General features: G+C 36.4%; 1 long non-coding RNA gene across 1 annotated transcript; it reads right to left on the bottom strand.

The window, feature by feature from the left end:
- Positions 1-3,821: 3,821 nt before the first annotated feature.
- Positions 3,822-26,029, bottom strand: LOC145274230 (uncharacterized). The gene is made up of 2 exons (XR_013866610.1): positions 25,907-26,029; positions 3,822-8,104 (listed from the first exon to the last, which is right to left on the bottom strand). It is a non-coding gene; the product is annotated as an uncharacterized LOC145274230 (long non-coding RNA).
- Positions 26,030-26,525: the final 496 nt, after the last annotated feature.

Raw genomic sequence — 26,525 nt, forward strand, 5'->3', positions numbered from 1 at the left:
CATTTAACTAAATTAATTAAAACAAAAAATATATAAAAAGTTAAAACTGTCATATTGGACTGATGGATTTTAACTTAAAGTTACACAACAACAAAACTATCATAAGTAACGGATGAAATCTAAATTACTAAAGTTAAAGTACATAACCAAAACTTTCAGATGCCATGTTAGTTATAATTGTGTTTATATATTTCAACTGATTTTGAACACTTCCTTGTCCGGTTAGTTGCAATAATTCGCAAATATCGTTGTCCAAATTTGGCCAGGCTTCCTTGTTGTTGATTTGATTCTTTTTCTTGATTCCATGCCTAAAGGAGGCGAAACTTCAACTTGGAGTGTCTTGGCACTGTGTTGTAACTTCTTGCTCTGCGTCTCCGTCGTTATACAAGGTGTTGCACCAGCACGTTGTCTCTGCCCCTCTCCATGCAGCCATTTTTTCCTGCAGCCATTTCTGCCTGCTTTTTGCACAACTTCTTTTAAATGCTTCATGTTTTTGCTGCATGCTTTACCAAGCTCAAGCACATCATGTTTTCACTATCACAAAAAGGTACTGTCTGAAGTGCGCGACTTAATCGTGGTCCCACCTGGATTAGTTACATACGACATTTTTAAGGTACAATTGATTAAATGAAAGTCGGATTGACAACAAAAGCGTCTCTGGAATAGGAGCACGGCGATAGGATGCTGTCTCAACTCTTAAAAACGATAAAGCATCTACTAGGTGAAACCCACTTGAACCGATATTTTGAAGCAATTCTTCATCAATAGACTGCCGCCTGGAATTCAAATGATACTCGCGTCCACTTGGGAGACAACACCGGTCAAAGGCTTGGTCAACCTTGCTGAGAAAATAATAGAAGTCACAGCGTCAGTCTCCCCAGTCAACCAACCTCAAACCCCGCCAATTCCTCTTACCTGAAGTCGACAAAGACAACACGAACGTCAAAGAGATGTTTAAAATAAAGTTAAACTCATAGAGCAGTTTAGAAATCAGACGCTGAGTCGACAAAAATCCTTTTTACACAAACATCTAAATCAACAGGAAGCAGCATGCCTAAGAGATACTGACACGTTTGGCTTTGTATGCGTTGGACTTTCTACGTCACAGGAATTACAGCATACATTTTCTCATCGATACAGCAACAGAAGCGAGCGTTATCGCAAGCAAACTAATAAAGAAACAACACACACACACAGACACCGGTCTTTTTACAAGCTGGGAACCACTCCCCCATTCCAACATACGGTCACAAATCGATAAGTTTGAAAGGCACATATCAATGGATATTTACAGTGGCAAAGATCCCATTTACGAATCAGAAAAAATAAGCCGTCGTATCTAAAAAACGCAAACGACACATGCACTAAAAATACTTTAACATTTTCCAAACATTACGCGGCGTGTCTCCATGGACGATACTGTCAATCATGACGTCACTCATCATATACATAGTATATACAGACGCAAGGTCCGCCCATAAACGCCTGCCTGTGCAGACTCTGACCCAATCACTTAAAGAGAGCAAAACAAGAGTCCCAACACATGCTGGATTTAGGCATCATTAATCTGTCACAAAGCAAGTGGTCCACATTTTTCCTAAGAACAGATTGGTTGATTGGCGCCCTTGTGGTGATTATAGAGCAATAACAGCCGAAAGTACCGGATAACTGTCAGATACCTCACTTGCATGATTTTTCAATTCGCTCAACGGAAAATCAATTTTCTCCCAAATTGGCCTCTTGACCCTGAAGACATCCTCTAAACCGCCATCCCAACTCCATTCAGATTTTTTGAATGCATTAGAATGCCTATCAGATTGAGAAATGCGGCCCAGGCTTTTCAACAGTTCATAGACGAAGTCACTCGTGGATTCATCACCTCAACTAATTATTTCACAGACTATCGGAATACATGGCTTAACAAATGTGACGAAGTAAACAGAACAAGGTTAATAGCCCTCATACACATATATTATTTACATGTGCATATTATTCACACTATGAACATATTAACTTATACATCTCTAAGATTTGTGATTACTTTGCTTTCTGTATCAAACATGATTTTTAATAAAGAACCTTTACTTATTGAAAATGACTATTGTATCCTATAGAAAATTGTAGATATAAACATGTTTTGTTATAAATTTTGTTTCCTTCAGTTTTTCATGTCAAAAATTCTGTTTATATTTTTAACTGGCACTTGCTAACTGGTGAGCGTAATATACATTAGTATTTAATTTATTTCTTTTATAGTAAATGTGCACGTCACAACTAATCTACAATTGTCATTGAAGAAAAGCATATTTTAAATAGCAAATTACGTGTGTACATGAAAAAATAACAAGTGCAAAATAAAACTATTTAATCCAAAGTTTGATTAATGAAAATGTCTAACATTTTGTTAACTTTATTTCATGTTTTCGTTCCTTCAACAAAAGAAAGAGCTTAAGAAATGATTTAACACCAAATGTCATATCGTTGGTGACTTGAATAAGATCGTTCACACGACCGGTTTCGTTAATGTTGGTAACGCCCTCGTCTAATTTCTCATATAAGTAGAACAACGAAAATTAGCACAGTTATTAGTTTTTTCCAGATAAGAACATCACAGAGTTTCATATTTCTCGCTTAGTTTAATGCATCTCTGGAGACCGTTTTTGTAGAAAATGCAGACATTCATAAATCTAGCCATATCATCGGAAAATGCTTTCAAAAACAAATTTATGGCTTGCAGAGGTAAAAATCAGATGACACAAGGTATTGCCAAGTGAATGGGAAAAAATCATGGACGTCTGCGCTTCTGATCTCAAACATTGTGTGATATGGATCGGAGTGATATTTTTCAGGAGGATATTTGCTGATCAGGCCCCGCCTCATGATTTTGATAACTTATTTAATTTCCTGAAAATTTAAGCATAATAAGCTCCTGTAAATTGTGGAAGTCAATTTAACACATCTAGAGTAAAACTTGCTTCGGTACAGTATGATATTCAATGCGTTTTTGCTTCTGGAAATTTGTCAGCAACCTAGGAATCCATCAGATAGTTTCAACAGATCCTGCACTAATCATGACCTGTTTTTGATTTGGCGAATACTTAAGCATAAATCTTCAAAAAATGAGCCTCCCCATTGCTCAGAGTTGCTTCATCAATAGCAGATGGAGGGATACCAGATGTCGAATCTGCTGCTATAGATTTCATATCATATTGGAATTCACATGACAACGTTTTACAAGAATAATATGTGACATCGTTTCTTTTAATTTCATCAAAGGTATCCTGTGGTGTGCATGATTTCAAATAAGACAACTGATCACTGCATGACACTTGGCAGAGTCCATTTCACACTTAATTAATTTAAAACACTTGTAAATCAAGAACAACTATTAGTTCAGGTTTGTAATTTGTCACATGACCCATAGACATATACACTATTGCATATGTATACATTATTGCATATGCATACATTCTACGACATCGAACAAACGGAAGTTGCATACTTAGCCTTCGGGACAAGATCAAAATGTAGTATCTGTTCTTCAGATGCTGCACTTCAATTTCTTGTTCTTTGTCAGTGGAGGAGAAATCCTTCTCGACTGAGACAATTTTACTTTTTGTTCCTTTTCTCAACATTAAAAACGACCCTGGTGTCTAACTCTGTCCTGTGGGGAGGCATTGTAAATAGGAACAAACGGAAGAGGGTCAATATCATTACTTATTGAACGTTCCTCGTATTTAAATAATCATGCACAATAAACATATATATGAAAACAACTATGATAAAAGGCTAAAACCTTAAGGAGATATTTAGACATAAAACTTGTTATAAAATAGTTTTATTGAATGTAACAATTTAAAAAATAAGAAACTGTTAAAACGTTTTACTGAGATGTATTACATTTTAAAACATTTTTAAAATGTGAAAACATTTTATTGGGATGTATTAATTTAAGAAAAAATTTAAAATTATTTAAAACGTTATATTGAGATGTATTAAATTTAAAAAAATTAAAAACTTCAAATGTTTTATTAAGATGTATCAAATAAAACTTTTTTAAAACGTTTTATTCAGATGTATTAAATTCTGAAAAACTAAACAACTGTTAAAACGTGAAACATAAAGGCTGTATGTACTTTTGGGTGATTTGAAAGATTTACACGACAATAAAAACTTGGTTTTTAAAAGTATCATATTCTTATCTATTGTTTTTGCATGAGAATGTAATAGATTTTTAACACAATAATACAAACCCACACATATAACAATAATACCAACACACATATATAACAAGAATACCAACACACACATATAACAAGGATACCAACACACACATATAACAAGAATACCATCACACATATAACAAGAATACCAACACACACATATAACAAGAATACCAACACACACATATAACAAGAATACCAACACACATACATAAAACAAGAATACCAACACACATACATATAACAAGAATACCAACGCACACACACAAAACAAGAATACAAACACTCACACATAACAAGAATATCAAAACACACATATAACAATATCAACACACACATATAACAATATCAACACACACATATAACAAGAATACCAACACACACATATAACAATAATACCAACACACACACATATAACAATAATACCAACACACACACATATAACAATAATACCAACACACACACATATAACAATAATATCAACACACACACATATAGCAAGAATACCAACACACACATATAACAAGAATACCAACACACACACATATAACAAGAATACAAAAATATGGTTTTTAACTTTTCAAAATGTTATCATTTGTGAATGAAACATATTACCAGATGACAGATATTCACAAAATTTCAAAAGAGTACAATTTTGTGTTCGCATGTTTGTCTAAAGCTGATTTCATATAAACAGAAGAGCTACATTACAAAAAATATTTTCAGTTTTTCTTATTTTACTTTGTAGGAAAAATTAAAACTTACTTGGCTAGCAATGTGTGCGTTCTTCAAAGGGTCGGTTGTATAACAAAAAATAGAAAGAAGGGACTAAAATGGTTGTTCACGTGTTTGTCTAAAGCTGATTTCATAAAAAACTGTTAAGACGTGAAATTGGCATAAAAGTTGTATGTTCTTTCATTTTAAAGATTTACATGAGAATAAAAAATTTATTTAAAAAAATTATTAACTAAATCAAAGGATCATATTATTTTCTCTCGTCAGAGAAGAGCAACATACAAAAATGTGGCTTTTTAGTTTTTCTTATTTTATTTTGTAGGGAAAATTGAAACTTGGCTTGCATGGGTGCAAAGGTCGGTTGTGTAATAAAAAATAAAGAGAAACACTACATCCAATTGGTTTTATGTGTAATGCTCATCACAGCGATGCAGAATGTCGACATTTCTATGCAAAAGAAACAGGTGAATTAAAAAAAGACTTGTACAGAATAGAGGATGAGTTTAAAAAATGTGCCAGGTATGTAGGCATGTGCAAGTAAACTTGAAAAGTGTTGAGTTTTGGAGTTGGAAGTTTTGACAACAGAATGTCGAGTTGTGGAGTTAATAGGTTTAACAACAGGGTGTCTTGTGGATTTGGACGTTTGGAAAACAACTTGAAAAGTTCTGATAATAGAATGTTGAAGTTTGGGATTGGAAGTTTTAAAAACCGAGTGTCGAATAAACCTGACAAGTCAAAGTCCTCAGAAATCAAAGTGCTCCCTACCTGAGGCACATACTTAAACTCTATAAGAGATACATAGATATTTGTATGTTCCATTCTAGTTCTTTTGAATTCAGTATATTTTTTAACCCGACACAACAAATGTTTCTTCTATGCAAATCTCTCTTGCACTTGGTTCAGCATGTATATTTGCCAGGTAGTCGTTTAAAATTTTTTTGTCTAATTCAAGTTCCTCCTATAATAACTGGAATACAGATTTTCTAAAGATTACAGTTTCTTTTCTATGTCAAACATAAAACCCTGGTATTTGGCTATATTTTTCTCTGTTCAACCAAATAATATTGGCGAAATGAACTTCTAAGGTTGATTCTTTCTCTTCTTGCCTCATTTTATTATGTCAACTTTAATAGCTTTTGTTTCTAAGCATGTAGCTATAGGAATCGTATAGTCTATGGTGTATATGTCCAACTGTTGTTCCCAGGACTTGCTGCAGCATTCAATATTCAACATTTTACAGATGATGTGGATATATTTACACTATCAATTGTATTTCATTGTATAGTAGCCATACTCTAGCAAATGTCAAATGGCTCAAACACACTTCTCTGTTGCACGAACTACACTTGTTATTTCGTAATTAAAGCGGATAGTGTATGACTTATTTTGGACTTTTCTTTTAGGTACATGTTCCCAGGATTTGCTACTACATTGGATATTTAGGTTTTGGCTCTCTTTTTCAAAAATTTTCTTCCTTTGACGATTGTAATTATGGGTATTGGGCAGTCAAACCAGCTGCCAAAATTGCCCTGCTTTTTATTAAAACCAACCGAGAGCTCTTTTTAGTATCTTTAAGCTCCCTTAACTGCAATTGTTTGGATCTCTTTTGCACTTGGTTCACCAGAAATATGAGTTAGGTAGGACTTCAGGTTCTTCTTCCATAGCCCTATGTATTTTCATATGACTTCACAAATTTGACATCTATGGCAGGGGAAAGACCACATACTTTACAAGAATGTGGGTTGTCCCCAATATGTGTTTTCATGAGTCAAAAAATTTAATGTCTCTGCAAACAAACCATATCATATGACTCAACAGACTTGACTTCCTGGCCAAAGAAGAACCACATACTTCACAAGAATATTGTTTGTCTTCCATGTGTTTTCATGTGACTTAACAAATTTGACTTCTGTGCAAAATAAGAACCACATATTACACAGGAATGTGGTTTTTCTCCAGTATGTGTTTTCATATGACGCACCAAAGTTGATTTATCTGCAAAAGAGGAGCCACATATTTCACAAGAGTGTGGTTTCTCCCCCGTATGTGTTTTTATATGACGCAACAAAGTTGACTTCTGTGAAAAAGAAGAGCCACATATTTCACATGAATGTGGTTTTTCTCCCGTATGTGTGTTCATATGATTCAACAAAGTTGATTTCTTCGCAAAAGAGGAGCCACATACTTCACAAGAATGTGGTTTCTCTCCTGTATGTGTTTTCATATGATTCAACAAAGTTGACTTCTCCGCAAAAGAAGAGTTACATATTTCACAAGAATGTGGTTTCTCTCCCGTATGTGTTTTCATATGACGCAACAAAGTTGACTTCTCTACAAAAGAAGAACCACATACTTCACAAAAATGTGGTTTGTCCCCCGTATGTGTTTTCATATGATACAACAAACTTGACTTCCATGCAAAAGAAGAACCACATACGTCACATGAATGTGGTTTTTCTCCCGTATGTGTTTTCATATGATTCAACACACTTGACTTCCATGCAAAAGAAGAACCACATACTTCACAAAAATGGTGGTTGTCCCCCGTATGTGTTTTCATATGATTCAACAAACTTGACTTTTGTGCAAAAGAAGAACCACATACTTCACAAGAATGTGGTTTCTCTCCAGCATGTGTTTTCATATGAGTCAACAAACTTGATTTTTGTGCAAAAGAAGAACCACATACTCCACAAAAATGTGGTTTGTCCCGTGTGTGTGTTTTCATATGATTCAACAAACTTGACTTCTGTGTAAAAGAAAAAACACATACTTCACAAGAATATGGTTTCTTTCCCATATGTCTTTTCATATGACGCAACAATCTTTCCTTCCATGCAAAAGAAGAACCACATATTTCACAAGAATATGGTTTGTTTCCTGTATGTGTTTTCATATGACGCAACAAATGCGACTTCCATGCAAAAGAAGAACCACATACTTCACAAGAATGAGGTTTGTCCCCCATGTTTGCTCGCATCTAATTCCACAAAAATTATATGCAATGGTTAGTATGATGAGATATGCTAATAAATTTAGACTTCAGAAAATTTACATAAAGAAATTTTATAATAATCTTATTTAAATCACCAATTTTGAAAGGTCCTTCTTATCCATTTATGGATTTCTTTTCATTTTTGCAAACTCTGAAAATATAAAAGAAATTTGAAAAAATATAGTTAATTTAGTAAAATTCAATTTATTATGTAAATTTTTATAAATATAAATGTGGAGAAAGAAGTGGCTTACCGTTAAAGTAGCTGCGCGTTTGTGCATGCAGAGCACAAATTGAGAATCAAGATGGCGCCCGCATGCATTTATGTGGAAAAAAGTCTCGTGGAATCTTGTACCCTGATTCCATAAATAACGAGGATAGGAAAGCGGGAGGACAGATGATGTTTAGTCACTAAAGCGAATGGACATGTGTAAAAGAAGAGGGAGAAGAAAAGAGTGTGGTGAACGAAACAAACAATGACTTGGTTGAAAGTAGAGCTGTAATGAGCACAAGCTATTTTGGCATGACGTCAGGATTTGACCCCAAACTAATTCCCCTGTGCAGGAATGGGTGGAAAAAGCAGAATTAATATGTCAGCTCAGTGGGGTGAAACGCATGGAATGCATGGTCCCAATGTGCCTCACTGGAGGAGCATATGCATTATACGGCAAAGGCTGATGTGTGTGCACTCAAATTAAGGGAGTGGCGACAGCAGGGATTGAACGCGACAACTCTGGACCTATGCAGGGCCTATCTGAAAATACGCATTGAGAAGAAATTGTGGCCATTTCAGACTGTGGAAATTGGAGGAACCCGATATTGTCTAACCAGGCTAGGGTTCAGTCTAAATGTGGCTCCAGGCATTATGACATGCATGCTATCCTGCAGCAAGATGAGGCAGTGCAACAGGCAACATCCTCATACATCGATGATATATTCGTCAATGAGAGCCTCATGTCAGCGTAATCGGTTAGAATGCACTTTGAGAGCTTTGGACTGACATGTAAGGAACCAGAGCGTCTGTGCGATGGAGCAAAAGTTCTCGGCCTGCACGTGTGCAATAGCAAGGAGGGACTTTACTGGAGAAGAGGAAGTCGCGTCCCCAAAGTTCCATCAAACATCACTCAATGAACAGTGTTTTCGCTTTGTGGAAAGATGGTAGGCCATTTCCCTGTGTGCAGTTGGCTCAGGGTGGCCGTGGCGGCCATAAAAAAACGTGCAACAGCCATGTCGTCAGGATGGGACGATGCAGTACATGATGTCACCCTAAGGAGCATGCTGACAGAGACTGTGTCCAGGGTGACCAGTGATGACCCCGTTCAGGGAAAGTGGTGTGTCAGTGGGAATGAGTTCACGGTCTGGGTGGATGCTAGTTCACTGGCCCTTGGAGTTGCCCTTGCAGTTAATAATTCCATTATTGAATATTCCTGTTGGCTTCAGCCAGAGAATGATTTGAGACACATAAACCTGGTCGAACTTGTTGCCACATTGAAGAGCATTAACTTGGCGCTTCAATGGCAAGCCAAGGTTCTACATATCATGACTGACTCAGTATGCACTCATCGGTGGATAACCAATGCATTAAGTGGAAGAGCACGGCTGACGACACAAGCATCGAGTGGGATGTTAATTCGAACACGGCTTGCCACCTTGGTTGACACCATCACAGAGTATGACCTGACCGTGAACGTAGTGTTGATCAGGTCTGCGCTTATGATGGAAGAAAGGGGAGTTGGGAGTGAGTGGTAAGTGGCAGAGAGTGGGCATGTACATCACACACTACGGCGGTAACCACTTCCTTACCCTCATCGATTGTGGGCCTACACGTTTCACAGTCTGGAGACTCCTCAGGCGCCAGGACTCTTTCAACATTATTCGCCAGCTGTCATCCGTGTTCTGTGAAAGAGGTGCACCCGATGAAGTGCTGACGGACAATGACCCAGCCTTTTGCAGCCATCAGATGAGGCAGTTCTTACAAGAATGGGGTGTGCGACTGCGGCTTAGATGCGCTTATGTGCCTTCTGGCAATGGTATAGCTGAGAGAAGCCATCGCAGCATCAAAACAATTGCAGCCAGGAAGAAGTGCACCATCGCAGAAGCTGTGTACTGGTATAATCTCATGCCAAAGGATGGTGTCTCTCCAGGAACGGCGCCTGCAAACGCAATCTATCAGTACTGTGTCTGAGAAAAAGGAATCCACCCCAATACAACTGTGGCCACTGAGATAGAACGGAATCGATATGCCAAAGGGGATGCTGTCTGGGTGAAGCCGCCAGGAAACCAATGTACTGACAAGTATAAACGGGGCACAGTTACCGATGTGGTGAGTCAACAGTGTGTCCAGGTTGATGGCATACCCCGTCACGTTAGGGACCTATGGGCGGCGACACATGTACCACCTCCAGTGGACAGAGAGTGACTCTGACTCTGAGACGAGTGGGCTATCACTTTGGTTTGCACCATCCCTATCAAGCAGTGACTCTGATATAAGTAGCCTCCACAGAAATGAAGCCTTCCCCGACCATCAGGCAGTGGATGAGAGCGCACGCGATGATGAGAGCAGTACTGTCCCCCTTCGCCACCCCTCCTGCAGTCTCTGTGATCATGAGATCAGGGGGGAGTGTGGAGAAAGAAGTGGCTTACCGTTAAAGCGGCTGCGCGTTTGTGCATGCAGAGCACAAATTGAGAATCAAGATTGTGCCCACATGCATGTATGTTGAAAAAAGTCTCGTGGAATCTCAGAAAATCTCGTACCCTGATTCCATAAATAACGAGGAAAGGAAAGCAGGAGGACAGACGATTTTTAGTCACTAAAGTGAACGGACGTGTGTAAAAGAAGAGATAGAAGAAAAGAGTGTGGTGAACGAAACAAACAATGACTCGGTTGAAAGTAGAGTTGTAACGGACACATTTCTTATTAATGAAATTGAAAATAAAATGAGTAAAATTTTAATCAATACTAGTGGATTAACAAATCAATTTGTTTCTATTTTCGAATATTTAACTAAAATTTTTTACATTCATTCATTGTAGAGAGGAGTATGGATTATTCACATTATTTGGATTCTTCAGAATACTGTTCTCATCTTTGATGTTATTTTCACAACGTTTCTATGTTACCTCTGATCTTATTCAGCTGTATTTTGTCGAACTTGGCAATCTTTCTCTTGAACGCACAAATCTATACAAAATTCTGATGTTTATTTGTTTAACCAGAAGGTTAACATTCTTTGGGTCATTTAATACTGTATACACGGTTTAAAATGTTGGGGTACATTTGGAGTCGATTTTCGCTGGGTATATTTTTGTAATGTTTTGGAATAGTTTTTTTGATGGCATTTATATTTTGTGGTAAACGTTTGTACTTTTTAGGAAATTTAGAATGGTTTTAGTGTTTTAGGGTTTTCTTTTACGAAAAATTCTTTTAAGTTTGTGGCCTTGTAGTAGTGTTGACGGATTTGTGTGAGGTCATAGCAGTCAAGTAAAAGGTGTTTCACTGTATAAGGTTTGTTATATGGTATACATTTGGAAGGTTCCTCACTTTTTGAATGTAGAATGAGTTATGTGTTGTTACAAGAAAATGTTTCCTTTTCTTGTAAGAAAAACATTAGATGAGTAAAAATGAGATTAGATAGACCTTGTAAGCAATGTTCAGAAATAGAATTTCGCATTGTTAAATTTAACATAAAATAGTTTAGAGATGTTTGTTTAAAAGGAATTTTGATTGTCCAATTCTTTTTATGAAAACTGAATTAGAAAAAGGTCAGATAGAAAATAAAGAACAATGAAATTTAAATATGTTGAAAAATAAGGAAAAAATAGGTTAGTAAGTATTCTTTGCAGAAATGGGTAAACATGTGCTAACCATGCATGTTCAGGCCACGTGGGTTCGATCACGTTTTTTGGGCACATGCATGACGTCATAGCAGAAACTGAATTCTCAATATAGTTTGCTAGTTTTAGTGAGATTAACAGATGGACGGGAGATAGAGTTGGAGACGAAGATAGGAAACAGAGCTGACATAGTCAGAGAAGGGTCCCTTCGGAAGCGAAGGAGGAAGTTTTAATCATATAGTGGACTTTGAATTCTTGGATGTTATCAGCATTGCAACCGGTCGAATGTAATAAAAGAACAAATCATATTTTGTAACAGCCGTCTTGTGTCGTCTTTCTACAACAAAAGTAATGTGAAATCATTTTATATGGACATTGTTCCACTCATCGTTTTAATGAACTTTGTTTATAACTCATCGTTTTAATGAACTTTGTGTATAACTCATCTATGTGTCACACTCTCTATCATAAGTAATGACTGTCCTCTACTGTGCCATAAGAACTGATAACTCTCCTCTCTAATATTTGTGTTAAGAAGAATCCACGAACAGGAAAAAGTATAAATGTCTCTCTTCTCTCCCCCTCTCATCGTGTATTATATGTTCCCGCTTCGCTTTAAAATGTACCCGATATATCTCTCCAATATGAACACTCAACTATACAATATTCGTCATCTTAAAAAGACCCCCACTATATAACAGTATGTCCTATCCAGGTACGTGGTTAGACTACTTCTTCTTTGCATGATTTTCTGAGATTTAGTAGTTCTTTTAGTATAGGTATAATTAGAAAGAGTTTGTTGTTTTGACACTTGGTCCAGTTATCGCTAACAACCCAAGACCATCTTACTCTCATGTACTAAACAAAGGGTTTCATTCAAAAGTCCTACAAATTTTGAAATTCTATTTTAAATCTCACTGAGGACTGAAACTTCAATGTTTAGGAGTATGTAACTTACAATTGAATTTTACCAAGTACTCTAACCATAGCATAACCAGGTGCTCTACTACTGAGCCATAAACCCTACTATTAACACTGAGGGATTAATCACATTTATATTTTATCTGTGATAATTGAAATATATATTAATGAATTGGAATTCATTACTGAGATGAGTTTTATTTATAAATTTATTTATTGCAGAATATTATCCTCATCTAAGACCAAAAACATCCAACCTTGATCGCCTTTCGGGGCCCGTGGCACAGTGGATAGAGATGTTGAATCTCTACAGTTCCAGGTGAGAATTGTCTGAAGATACTGATTTTAATCCTACCCAAAGCCGGCCAGTGGCTTACTTGGCCAAAACCGTGGTGAGACAACAACAACTATGAATGGCTGTAATTGCTGAGAATGCAGTCAGGAGATTCGGAGTTCCTATCCCGTCGCGGTTACCATCTGACAAAGGCCAGAGGAATAGTTGGACGAAACGTCGTGAAACAACAATAAATTAAGAATTGAAAGAATTCAGTTATTTTTATACAAAAGCAGCGCCTCAAGGCTAGGTGGAAAGCATTAGATCTATAGCAACATCAGCAACACCTCAGGGTTTCAGATTTTGAATATTTGCTTTATAAGCTGTGCTGATTGCTGCTAAAACTAAACTTCTTTTCTAGCTTACTAAATAAAAGGTAATTTCTAAATGAAGCTGAGCACATGACAAATGCAGAACATCCAGTTATGAAAACCTCATTAATAAGAATTCCAATAGTTTCTTCTATCACACTTAATGTTCCTAAAAATACAAAATAGTTTAAATTTAATTTTAATTACAATGTTTGCATAATAAATAACACTCAAGATGAGAACAATTATCTTAATAATCTAAATAATACAAAGAATTCGGAACCTTAACATTGTAATTTGTTTAAGAATCATGATTATTTTTTTTTAATTCAGTCAAAGCTATGTGTAAGGTTTATTGTGTTGGTCAATATCTAGAATATTTCTGAACACCCAAAATCCTTTTCAATGACAACTTTTATAAGTTTTCGAGAGTGCTGAAAACGAATATATACTTCAAAAGATGGTGGAGAGAAATAGTTTTAATGATATGAAAACTTTACTTTTTCAAAAAGTGAGGATCACATTTAACTATACATTAAACGTAAAATGAGCACCCAATTGATGGCCACCATGCAAATTCGCACATATATTTGCCATGAACAAGTAGTTTTCCAAATATAAAGCAATGTAATTCATTATGTTATCGGTGGTGGCCAATTCTGTATGTGCAAGTGCATACTTAATTGGCCACCACTGATGACAAAGGATTACATTGTTTAATATCCAGATACTTGTTTGCAGGAAATTTAAATGCGATATTCGTTTTCAGCATACTCAAAAACCTATCGAAGTTGTAATGTTAAAGATGATTGTTAAGATGAAAAATAAATAAAAATTTACCAAAACGGCTTTAAGGCAGGCCAACAAAACAAATAAAACAAAGTATAACCATGTGGCCAGAAAGTGGGTGCTTATATTACATTAAATTTATATGAAAAACTGATCCCCACTTTTTGAAAAAGTAATTTTCTCATATCATGAAAAATAATTCGCTGCGCAACTTTTGAAGTATATATTCGTTTTTAGCACACCCAAAAAACTATAAAATAATGCGCTAAAAAAAAAAGGGAAAAAAAGTTGTTTTTTTTTACTTTAAACTTGTGAAACAGTTAAAAAAAACATTTAAAATTTATAAAATTATTTTTTTCTTTGGTAAACGATAAAGAAGTTATCTTTTTTTGTCAGTATTGAAAACAAAAAATCATCGATAGCGAAAATAATAACAACCAACATTTTCATGAGTAAATGTAGTTATCTCCCTTACATTTTTAACTTATTCTGCAAATGCGATAAAGTCGATACTAAATTCATGTAGTAATACTTACGTTTTTGTTTTATAATCTGCTTTCGATTAACTTTATCTGCTTTTATAAATGAAACGATTTTTCAAATGTGATTGACTTTACAAGCTCAACTTAAAATTCAAGATGACGAACGGAAGAGCAAGTTCGCAGAAAACAAAATTGAATGGAAAAATTAAAAAAAGAAATCATTTCTAGTTGGTGAATATCACGGATAAAATTAGTATTATTTTATTTGATATTTTCATATTTACATGAGAGAGAACAGATTACAAGTTTCATCATTATTAATTCTGTAATTCGTTGTATGGTACATGCATTTTAATGGCGGAAACTGAACATAGTTTAGAAAGCCGTCTTATATTTTTATGTCTTGATTGTGTTTGAAAGATTTAAGTCTAAAGTTAATCTCTATATTGGAAAAAATTACACGTGAAAAGGTTTATAATGAAAAATATTTTTATGGCAGCTTCAAAGATAATTAGTAAAGTCTTAAGATATTGAATTTAGAAAAAGGATAGTTTTATTAGCCTCTTCCCCTAAGTGAGGGTTTCGTAACAGATCTAGCATTGCACAATAAACAACAGACAACACGTCGCACATAAGTTCTACAGAAGCCCCAGAATGTAAGAAAGTCGATTGTATTTTATACCTAGTGGGGGAAGGCGAGGCTTTGCCAAGTCCTTAAATATGATATTTTAAATTTGTCCAGATTTTGTATATATGATTATAGAGTTGTGAAAAATAATAAAAAACGTATTTGGGTGTCATCAGCTAGAATCGAAACCAAAATCAAAACTGTAACATTCAAAGCTGGTGACGTTATCACTGTACAAACGTAACATGCATATTAACTGATTAAAATAAACTAAGATGAATGTACAAAATGTATAACGACTTTTTAAAAATTCTGACCCTATAGAACTCATGGACGTGGTGCAAATTTGTAGAAACTGACTGTGGAGTCACTAACTTCTACTGAATTGACTCTGTGTTCAGCCATTCATAATTGTGATCTATTAATTTTTAAGACCGAGGTTACAGGTGCAGGAATCTCTTGAAGTCGAAAGTAGTAGAGTATCTACAGGACCGTTTAAAGTAAATTTAACGAGATCACCGATTAATAGGTGTCCACCAAGGCAGATCCTCACATAGATAAAATAAAAATATAGAAATAACTCTGGAAAATAACGACACTTGACAAAGAACTCGAAATCACTTTATTAAGATGAAATAACATTTATTTATTTGTAAGAAATATTAATTTTTATGAACAGAATGTCACATGTGACTTGAAATGAATGTGAATATTTTCTGAGAGAAAAACGATCAATAAATCATGTAAGCAAAATTTCTTTGATAATTTTAATCATTAAAACCACATTACATATTTTTTGTGAAAATATTAAATGAATACTGCTTATCGTAATGTTCCTGTAATATATTCGAGTAGTATTTCATTCATATAAGAAATAAGGTCCTTCTTTACTATAGCACTCTGATGTAAAAACAAACTCTCACCTGTGACATACGGAAAAGTTAGCACAACAGAAATTATGTAAATTATCGAGTAGTTTCAGCTATATCTTAGAAATGACGTACTTGTACATTATCCTACCCAAGAAATAAGGTACTTGTTCAGAATAGTACTCGTATGAAAAACAAAGAAAATCCTACCTGTAACGTGCATAAAAGTTATTTAAACCAAAAATCACGTTATATATTTGGGTAGTATGACTTTTAAATGAAAAATAACGTGCTTCTTCACTATAGCATCCAGATGAAAAAATAAAACAAATTCTTACACTAGACGCACAGAAAATTCAACACAACAGAAAATTTCTTAAAAGTATCGAGTTCTTTCATTTTAAAATTAGAAAAAATGTACTTGTGCAGTATCCTACCCAGGAAATAAGGTACTTGTACAGTATAGTACTGATATGAAAACCAAAGAACATCTTACATGTGACCTACAATAGTTATCAAAACCAAAAATCATGTAATACATTCGAGTAGTATAACATTTATAAAAGACATAAGGAGCTTCTTCACTATAGCACTCTGATGTAAAAACAAACTTCTACCTGTGACACAGAAACGTTAGCACAACAGAAAAGAATTAAAATTATTTTCAATATGTGTTGTATATTACTCGTCCTAGGTAAGGAATTTTTATCCATATACGTGTTGTAAATGTCCTGTCCTAGGGAAGGTACAATTATTTCATACATATAATACCAGTCCTAGGGTAGGTAAAATATGCTTTTGCTCTAGATGGCAAATGATACATAGGCATCCAAATATTCTATCCTAAAAAATAACAGGTATGTTCAAAATTTTTCTCATTGTCTTATACGGTCCTGAGCAACGCTGGGTGGTCTTGCTAGTTTTTATATAAAAACAAATAGAAATTCATGCGTTATTTTTAATTTAAAAAGACAATAATTTGCGATTTTAGTCATCATATCGGTGTCACTGGACACATGTATCCATAAAAATAAAACTGAATTTTTAAAGAAAAGGAAATAATAAAATCCATTCAATAATTGGTATTTTAAAGTTTATTATCGATTTTCATATTAAGTTAAATGAAATGACAAAAAATAAATAATAAACCACGATAAAATATTTTCATATTAAGTTAAATGAAATGACAAAAAAAAAAATAAATAATAAACCACGATAAAATATTTTCATATTAAGTTAAATGAAATGACAAAAAAAAAAAAATAAATAATAAACCACGATAAAATATTTTCATATTAAGTTATATGAAATGACAAAAAAAAAAAAATAATAATAAACCACAATAAAATATTTTCATCTTAAGTTAAATGAAATGACAAAAAAAATAATAAACCACGATAAAATATTTTCATATTAAGTTAAATGAAATGACAAAAAAGTAAATAATAAACCACGATAAAATATTTTCATATTAAGTTAAATGAAATGACAAAAAAAATAAATAATAAACCACGATAAAATATTTTCATATTAAGTTAAATGAAATGACAAAAAAATAAATAATAAACCACGATAAAATATTTTCATATTAAGTTAAATGAAATGACAAAAAAATAAATAATAAACCATGATAAAATATTTTCATATTAAGTTACGAAGTGACTATTCGCAGCCGGCTGCGGCTATTCTAAAATGCTATTCGCAGCCGGCCGGCGGCGAAACCGGAAGTTGTCGAGTCGACGGTATTGATCTCAAAATTATAAAAAAAAAACCTTACCAGAAATTTATATTCACTTTATTGAAAAGAGCATAAAATTTCACATTGAACCTGAAAATTACGTAAAAATTGAACTAATAGAAAAATTTAGATCGATTTTTAAAGTTAAAAAAGTTAAAAAAAAGTGAACTCGTAAAAATCAATGTATTTGTATACGTAAAAAAATGGCTGCTTGTAACATCGGAGAAACGCGCTTAGACATTTTGTAAACATTGTTTTTAAAAAAATAAAAAATAATACTTCTATTATGTTTTAAACGACTGTAATAGTTTATTTTGGAAGTATATTTCATAAGGAAAATAAACAACCCACTTTAAAAACAGAAATTACGAGTTTTATATATTTTATTCGCAGTTTTTTGTTGGGAGTGTCAAACATTCTGCCTAAAATTCTGATACACCTAGCGGACGGGCAACGAAGCCTGTAAAATGGCGACAGGTAGAGCCAGTCTCCAGGGGTTAATACCATCTAAACGGTAAATTTGCTGTGAGGTTGATTATCAGATTCGTTGTCAGCGACCCGAAAACCTGTGTAAGAAGGCAGGACTAAAGTGATCGGTGTTATGAAAGAATGGTAATATCGCGGTTCAAAAATATTAGTAAATACGCTAATTTTATTAAAAATGTTGGAAAAAAAAGTCATATAACTAAGAGTAGCTAAACTGAAGTGAGGTTGCGAAAAAAATACATTCTTCTTCGCGACCTTCTTCTCAGGTCTTGTAACCACAGTAACATAAAAAGAATAATGAAGACTCTTCACAAAGGAGGAAGGTTTTTATAACAATTTACCTTACTCTATTAGCATAAATAACCACAATGCTATTGTTCTTCTTGATTGTTGGAAGACCATCCTCACCTCCGGCAGCTACACTCAGGTAAGCTATGTATTATTTACCACACTCTCCCAACAAAAGAAAAAAAAAGAAAAGAAAAGTGCATTTTATTTATATATATATATATATCTTCATAAAAAAAACTAAGTTGGCGTGACCCTGCAGGGGGACTAACAGGTGCTAGGCCTCAGTCAAGGGCCACCTGGAGGTAACAGTGGTTCAGGGTACCCTCATTCTGTCCCTTAGCCTAGGCCCCGCTGTCGGTTGTAGTTTATAGTCCTACCCAAGACTACTTCTATTGATCGGGTAACAGACTAGGTCTACCCCTTCGTCTCCTTTGAGGTGCACAATCACTGCAGTACCATTTCTGTCTAGTGGGTGGAGCCAAGTCAATTCCAACACACTCAAAATGATACCACTCATCACAGGAATCGCAGCATATCATATCTTGGTTCCCTGGAGGTCTATTGCAGGCAGGACACAACCAAATGGTGCCATCTCCTTCCGAAAATGAACTAGAGGATTCCTGGTTTTGACTGCTACCTGCAGCAACAGGCGAGGATGCACCCGCCTGATTTGGTTCACTTTCCCCAAGATCATCATCAGATTGTGAAATTTCTATTGGATATAAATTCTTCAGTGAATGGACGTTCACCACACCGTCGCCCTGTCTGACACGAGCTGTCCTCACCACTCCATCTTTTCCTGGGAGAACCTCAAGTATAGTACCCAACATCCAAAAGGGTCGTGGTTTTAAAGGGCTCTTGACCAAGACTACATCATTTCTTTTAATGCGATTCTGAAATGGTATCCGAGATCTTCCTGGCATCCTTCCTCTAAGATCCAGGAGGTACTCCTTGTACCACAGTTCTCTAAATCTTGACAACCATTCATTTCGTAATCCAATCGTCTCGATCAACCTTCTCCGGCTGGGAGGAACCATGGTGGAGAGATCATCTCTTCCCAACGGTACCAATAGACCAGGGCTTTTATGGGGTCTAATAAACATATTGGGTGTGATAATCATTGGTTGCCTGTCAGCGGACTCTTGATAAGTAAGGGGCCTGTTGTTTACAGCCCGCTGAATATCTGAGACAATAGTTAGGAAGGTATAATAATCTACCTTACCCCTACCAATAACCTTGTATAGGCAAGATTTTAAAGTCTTGATGCTACGCTCCCATACACCTCCAACCCAGGGGGAAAATAGAGGAATTGTCTCCCACTTAATGTTACATGACCCAAATTTGGCCTGGTAGTCCTGGAGAAGACAAAGGCGCTTAAACAGCTTCCACTACCCAGAAAGGTTTTTGCGTTGTCGCTGAGAATTGACTCTGGAACACCATGTGCATTAGTAAATCTGACTAGAGCCTGAAAAAAGGACAATATACTCATGTCAGGCACCACCTCTATATGCACTGCTCTTACACTCAAACAAGTGAACAACAACAGATACATTTTTTTCTCACTGTTACCCTCCTTCACCCAAAAATGTCCTGTGAAGTCCACTCCAGTATTCCTATAAGGAACCTCAAATTCGACACGAGAAGTTGGTAGATTGGCCATGTTCTCAGGCAGTACCGGCCTAGAATTGTATCTTTTACGCCTTGTGCAGGAATTCAGGGCATTTTTGACTGCCTGCCTCCCTTGAGGCACCCAGTATCCTTGACATCTCAATTCCGTTAAGGTTGATTCTGTACCCAGATGGGAACATTTAAGATGGCAGTCTAATATTATAAGTCGGGTCAGGTGATGATTCTTGCCCAGCAACAAGGGATTCTTAACTTCATAAGAGAACTGAGAAGACCTGTCCAGCCGTCCATGCGAGCGGATCAACCCTTCCTGATCAAGAAAAAGATCTAGTGCTCGAACACGATTAGGTGCAGGCCTTACCATAGGATTCCGCAGGTAATTCAATTCAGCCATAAATTCCTGCTGTTGCGAACATTTTATTAAGTAAATTGCGGCTTTCTTGTTGTAGTTGTCTTCCCTTTTCCTCATCAAGCCGATGAATCGGAAGACTAAAGAAGTTACCCTCAACAAACGGGTAAACGTAGAGAACCGGCGCATGGAGATCACCGAAGCACACTCCTCATCCACAATCACCGCAAAATTTGTTGATGAACGAACAATCTGCTGGCACCTATCATCAAGACAGGGCAACTCCTGCTCCGGCCAAGTCAAGACCCCACCGCGCAACCAAGAAGGGCCATGGTACCAAAAGTCAAAGTTGTCTCGGAACTTCCTTATCGTTAATCCACGAGTGATCAAGTCAGCCGGGTTTTCGGTAGTAGAAACATACCTAAAGGTCGGCCTGATGCCGTAATTCGTTTCCAAATCCAAGCTCATTAGCAGCACATCCTTTAACCTGTTTCTAGCAAAGATGCTTTTACTAGTCATTGTTTCTGATAAAATCCATGACAATACTACTTGTGCATCTGTTACCACACACAACCTAGAAGGGCGGACACCCTTGCATCCTACCAAGATAGTGGGCAAACACTTCAGAGCAAGAAACAACGCCATTAGTTCTAAAGTTGGTAATGTCTTATCCTTCACTGGAGCCACTCGTGCTTTGGCAAAGATCAATGCAGAATTGGTGTCCTGAACATAGTAGGCTGCAAATCCATATGCTTCTTTAAAAGCGTCACAAAACAGGTATAACTCTCCAGTTCGGTTCCCGTCATGGGCCTGTCTGCAGAAATGCATGTCACTCAATTTAGATAAGTCTTCTGCCAGGTTCCTCCAAGAAGACTGAAACTCTGGAGAGACTTCATCATCCCATTGCATGCCCCGCTTCCATAATTCTCCCACCAAAATCCTACTCCTTATAGTCACAGGCAGGCAAAGAGATAAGGGATCAAATACCTTTGCCGATTCCGAAAGGATTCGCCTCTTAGTAGATGCACTCGGATCACACTTAACAGGAGCAGTGCGGAGCTTTTCTGAAATAGGATCATACCGGTACCCGAGCACCATCTCCCATCCGGCCTCATGAGTACTCAATGTACCATCTTTCCTCATCTCCTCCCTAAGGCTGTCGCAGTTTGAGTTACAGGACTGCACCACAAATCCACCTTCCTGCAACCGCCTCCTAACCTGGGAATACAGCCTTACAAGCTTTGCTGGGTCAGACTCAGTAACCATCAAGTTGTCGACATAGAATTGGTTCCCCATCGCAACTCGACATTCATCAAAGGGATATTGGGCTGCATGAAACTTCAAGATACTTCTCAATATAAAGGGACTCGAGGTGAACCCGAAAATCAATGTGGCATAACGGAAACATCGAAGGCGATCACCATCCTTCACAAAAAAACAGAACCTGTTCTTGTCTGCCTCCAGTGCAAGGCGAACCATCAAGAAAGCTTTCCTGATGTCTGCAATCAAGACAAACTTATTCGATCTAAAAGACATCAACAGGTCCAACATATCTCCTGTCATATTCACACCAGAGTATGCAGCCTCGTTAAGAGAGGCAGAGTTACCGACCTTCAAGCTACAGTTAAATACAGGCCTGATTGTAGTAGTAGCTGCCGGATCCGTCTTGAAAACTGGCCGATGAGGCACCCATACATAATCCACAAAATTTTGAGGATCCACCTGTATTTCCTCTATGATACCCTCTTGTAGCTGCTGAAGGAATACATCTACATACTCCTGGTACAGCCCCTTCTTCTCCAGGCTCCTGACCACACGATCCAAAACGTGCAAAGCAATAGCATGATTGGAAGGAACCAGAGCCAGCTTATCTGCATGCCAGGGTAATTGCACATGATATTTACCATCCCTGAATATTATAGATTCCTGGAACTGCCGAATCATACCCTGATCATATCCTGAAATCTCTTCTCTGTCCTGAATGCCCAATGACTCAATGCTGAACATTTTCTCTAATCCTCTTTCCACATCGCTAGAGGGAAAGACATCCACCCAGGAGTCCGCATAGGTAGGGTCGGCTTCCAGGATGAAGCAAACATGCGATGATTCCACTTGGGGAGTATTCTCCATCACTGCACTGAACCACGTATAATCTCTTGAAATAGGGGCAGGATTTGTAGAAAAAAAAGTGTCCACCTTACCAAAGGGAATCAAACCAGCAGGAACAGAGAAAGCCCGACCCCCCAAACAAGGCACCAACTGTAAGGGGCCCAAATGTTGCACCAGATCCAGACCCATAATTCCACTTATAGCCACCGCATCAGTGCCAGATTCAAATTGCCCAGCCAGAGAACATCCAGTTCGCTTGAACTCCTCCAACAGCAAATGCCAATTTTTTAGATATAAGGATAGGTCCAATGAGTTGGCAACCAGTACCGGAAAGTGCCCCACATGACCAGACCCCAAGTCCACATCCAATTTCACCTCTCTGTATACTTGCTCACATTCTCCGAGAAGTGTAGTCAGCCTCAAATGACACTCCAAACCGTCAGAACTCAAGGAACCCAAGGAGTGCAAGACATCACCAGACAAATACGTTCTGCCACTGCCAGTATCCAATAGGCAGTTTACAGAGATGGTTCTTCCTCCTCGACCGAAGGTAACACAAATCAGAGGAGGTAGTTTACTCGAGTAACCAGAAGGAGCCTGACAATCTGAATCTATGCGGAAAGAAACATCTCTAGTTGTAGTGGCTCTAGATTTTGAAACGGTTACCCGAGAATTGTTTCGATGGATATCCGAAGAATCAGGCAACCCACCGCCTTTAATTAGCAAGCGTTTAATAGCCTCACTGGTGTCTCGCATTAAAACAGACAGAGAAGGAATTCTAGAGCCACATAACTGTATAAGCTCTCCCTTTAATGCTCTCGGAAATTTCAAAAAAAGTATTTTGGCCATTAATCGGGCCTCTGCAGAACCATCCTCAGAGAAATCACAATCGAGAGAGCTGGCCAGTTCTTCCAGAATGGAAGCTGTTCTGCAGATGAAACTACCAAGATCCTCATAAGAATTTTCCCCCTTGGGGGAGAAATCGATAATATCTTGGAATATCTTATCAATGATGTCACTCACATCTAAATATTCTCGTTTCAATACTGCCAGTGCTTGCTGATAATTGGAATTGATGCAACTTAAGTGATTAATCAGCAGCAGAGGTCTCCCAGACAGCGAGCATTTTAAAAAGTTTAACTTTTCTGCGTCATTTGCCATGCCTGCTGCACAATTTTCAAATCGAGATAAGAAATTGTAAAAACTCATTCTATCGTTTTCCATTTCACGACCACTGAACGTTGGTCCAGTGATTTGAACTTGAGGTAGTCTAACAGTGAATGATGAATTAGCTCTATCCGTAGAAGGTCCAGGCGTATATGGAAGGGAAGGTCGCTCCGAATAGCCACTAGCCTCTGGAGGATGTAACAAGAGTGAGAGATCTTCTAATTCCTTCCGTAAACTCAGCTGGTAACTTAGCCAATCGGACTCCATAAGTTCTCTTTCCTCTTCAGAGACACAGGAAAGTTGCAACTTGCAGATGGAGATTTCAACTTCGTTGATATATTCCAAAATTTCCCTGTGGAATACAGAAAATACAGCAGGAGTGATCTCTGGGCCACGGGACAAACGAAGCCTACCCTTGATTTTCATCTTCAGAATGGAAATCTGGTTACGGTGTCGCTCCCTGGAATCTGCCCCAGTTGAAGTATCAGAGGTCTCCATATCCTTGTACGGGTAATCGAACAATTTCCAGAGTTGTCACTAATTGCTGTTACTAATGACTCAAAGTTCTGTAAGAAATTGTGTTGAACTAATGTATTTTTTTCGCAAATTGTTGGAAAAAAAAAGTCATATAACTAAGAGTAGCTAACCTGAAGTGAGGTTGCGAAAAAAATACAATCTTCTTCGCGACCTTCTTCTCAGGTCTTGTAACCACAGTAACATAAAAAGAATAATGAAGACTCTTCACAAAGGAGGAAGGTTTTTATAACAATTTACCTTACTCTATTAGCATAAATAACCACAATGCTTCTTGATTGTTGGAAGACCATCCTCACCTCCGGCAGCTACACTCAGGTAAGCTATGTATTATTTACCACAAAAATAAACTTTGCCAAAAAACACAAATTATTTACTAAAAACAAAAATATTTCGCAACTGAGCAAGTGATAAGCCACGCCCATGCCGTTCTCTGCATGAGTACCCCAAATTCTCCGCTGTGTTAGTAATGAAAAATTAAAACAAATAATTAAAATGAAAAGACATGTTAAATTCTCCGCTCAGAATAAAAAAATGGGAGAGAGAAAAATTAAATTCGCCACTGTGTTGGTAATTAAAAATTAAAACAACTTATTTTTTACTTGTAAACTGGTTTATTAATTGTAGAAAACAAAAATAAACGGGAGAAAAAAGCAGCTCAAAATGAAAGAAATTGTTAAATTCTATTACAAAAGAAAACAAATTATTTTTACAATTCTAGCCAAGAATTTACTTAAGATTTGTCTGACGTCACTTCCGGTCAGCTGATGCGACCGGCTGCGAATAGCATTTTAGAATAGCCGCCGCCGGCTGCGAATATCAACGGCCTTAAGTTAAATGAAATGACAAAAATAAATAAATCATAAACCACGATAAAATATTTTCATATTAAGTTAAATGAAATGACAAATAAATAAATAAACGTCATTTGATTTACTAGATATTTTTTCCAGCATTCACCGGAAGTTATTATCTCCCCTCGTAATAATAAGTTCGATTTGTTTATATTTTAACCCTTATATATTTATATATGTTTAGCAAAATACACAACTATTAAAAAAGAAAAATCTTTTATGATTATTGTAAGTTGTCTATATTTCTTTAAATATGTTTTTAAGCGAAAAATTAAATTAACGCATATTGAGAGTCAAAACGATAAAAAAGAAAAGCAAACTGAAAGAAAAAACACAGAAACACAGAAAGTTAAAAAATTGAAAGAAATAAAAAAATAAAAAAACGAAAAAAAAAAACATTGTTGAGAACACAAAGAGAAAAGATAAGAATCGAGAAGTTATAAGAAGGTTGAATGGGGAGTCGTATGCGTAAGGAAATGAACAACAGTACAACACAGCTAGAAGTAAGGGGGTCGGATATGTGGGTAAAGAAAATTAACAAAGTTCGTAGTTAAGATGAAATAATATAAAAAAATAACGTTTAAAAATATTAAAAAGTGTCTTTAAGAAGGAGATATATAATGTTTCTTACCGGAGATGACTTAAAATGGCGAAGGACAACAGAAGATAAAAGACAAAGACATGTGGGTCTAGAAAGGCTACTGACTACAATTAGGGAACAAAACACCGGTCAACCTGCCGGTGTCGAGTCAGGGGAAACTCTATAAGAAAAATGATCGGCCAAGGGAGATAACTATTGAAAGGCCTAAACTAAAAGACATAATGCATGTAAAACAGACAACTTTTATAATTTATGTTTATATTTTTAAAATGTTTTTTTTAATCTTGAAACTTAACTCTGATTAAGTAAGCTTCTTTTAATTTATTCGATTTCGAACTTTCCCTTTAAAAAATATACACACAGACACACACACACACACACACACACAAACACACACACACACACACACACACACACACAAACACACACACACACACAAACACACAAACACACACACACACAAACACACAAACACACAAACTTTACAATCTAGTGATGAAACGATACTTTTACTTAAATCGATTTCGACATTTATTTTTAATTTTCTTAAAAAAGCCAAACATTATCGTTAATTTCTGATTATATGGATAATCCGGCATATTCCCATAGATAGGTACGGGCAATTAATGGCTGTTTCGGCAGGGGCGTA

The sequence above is a fragment of the Euprymna scolopes genome, unplaced genomic scaffold (genome assembly GCF_053919585.1).
Source record: "Euprymna scolopes isolate OS-2025 unplaced genomic scaffold, ASM5391958v1 sca29, whole genome shotgun sequence".
In the NCBI taxonomy this organism is placed as follows: Eukaryota; Metazoa; Mollusca; class Cephalopoda; order Sepiida; family Sepiolidae; genus Euprymna; species Euprymna scolopes.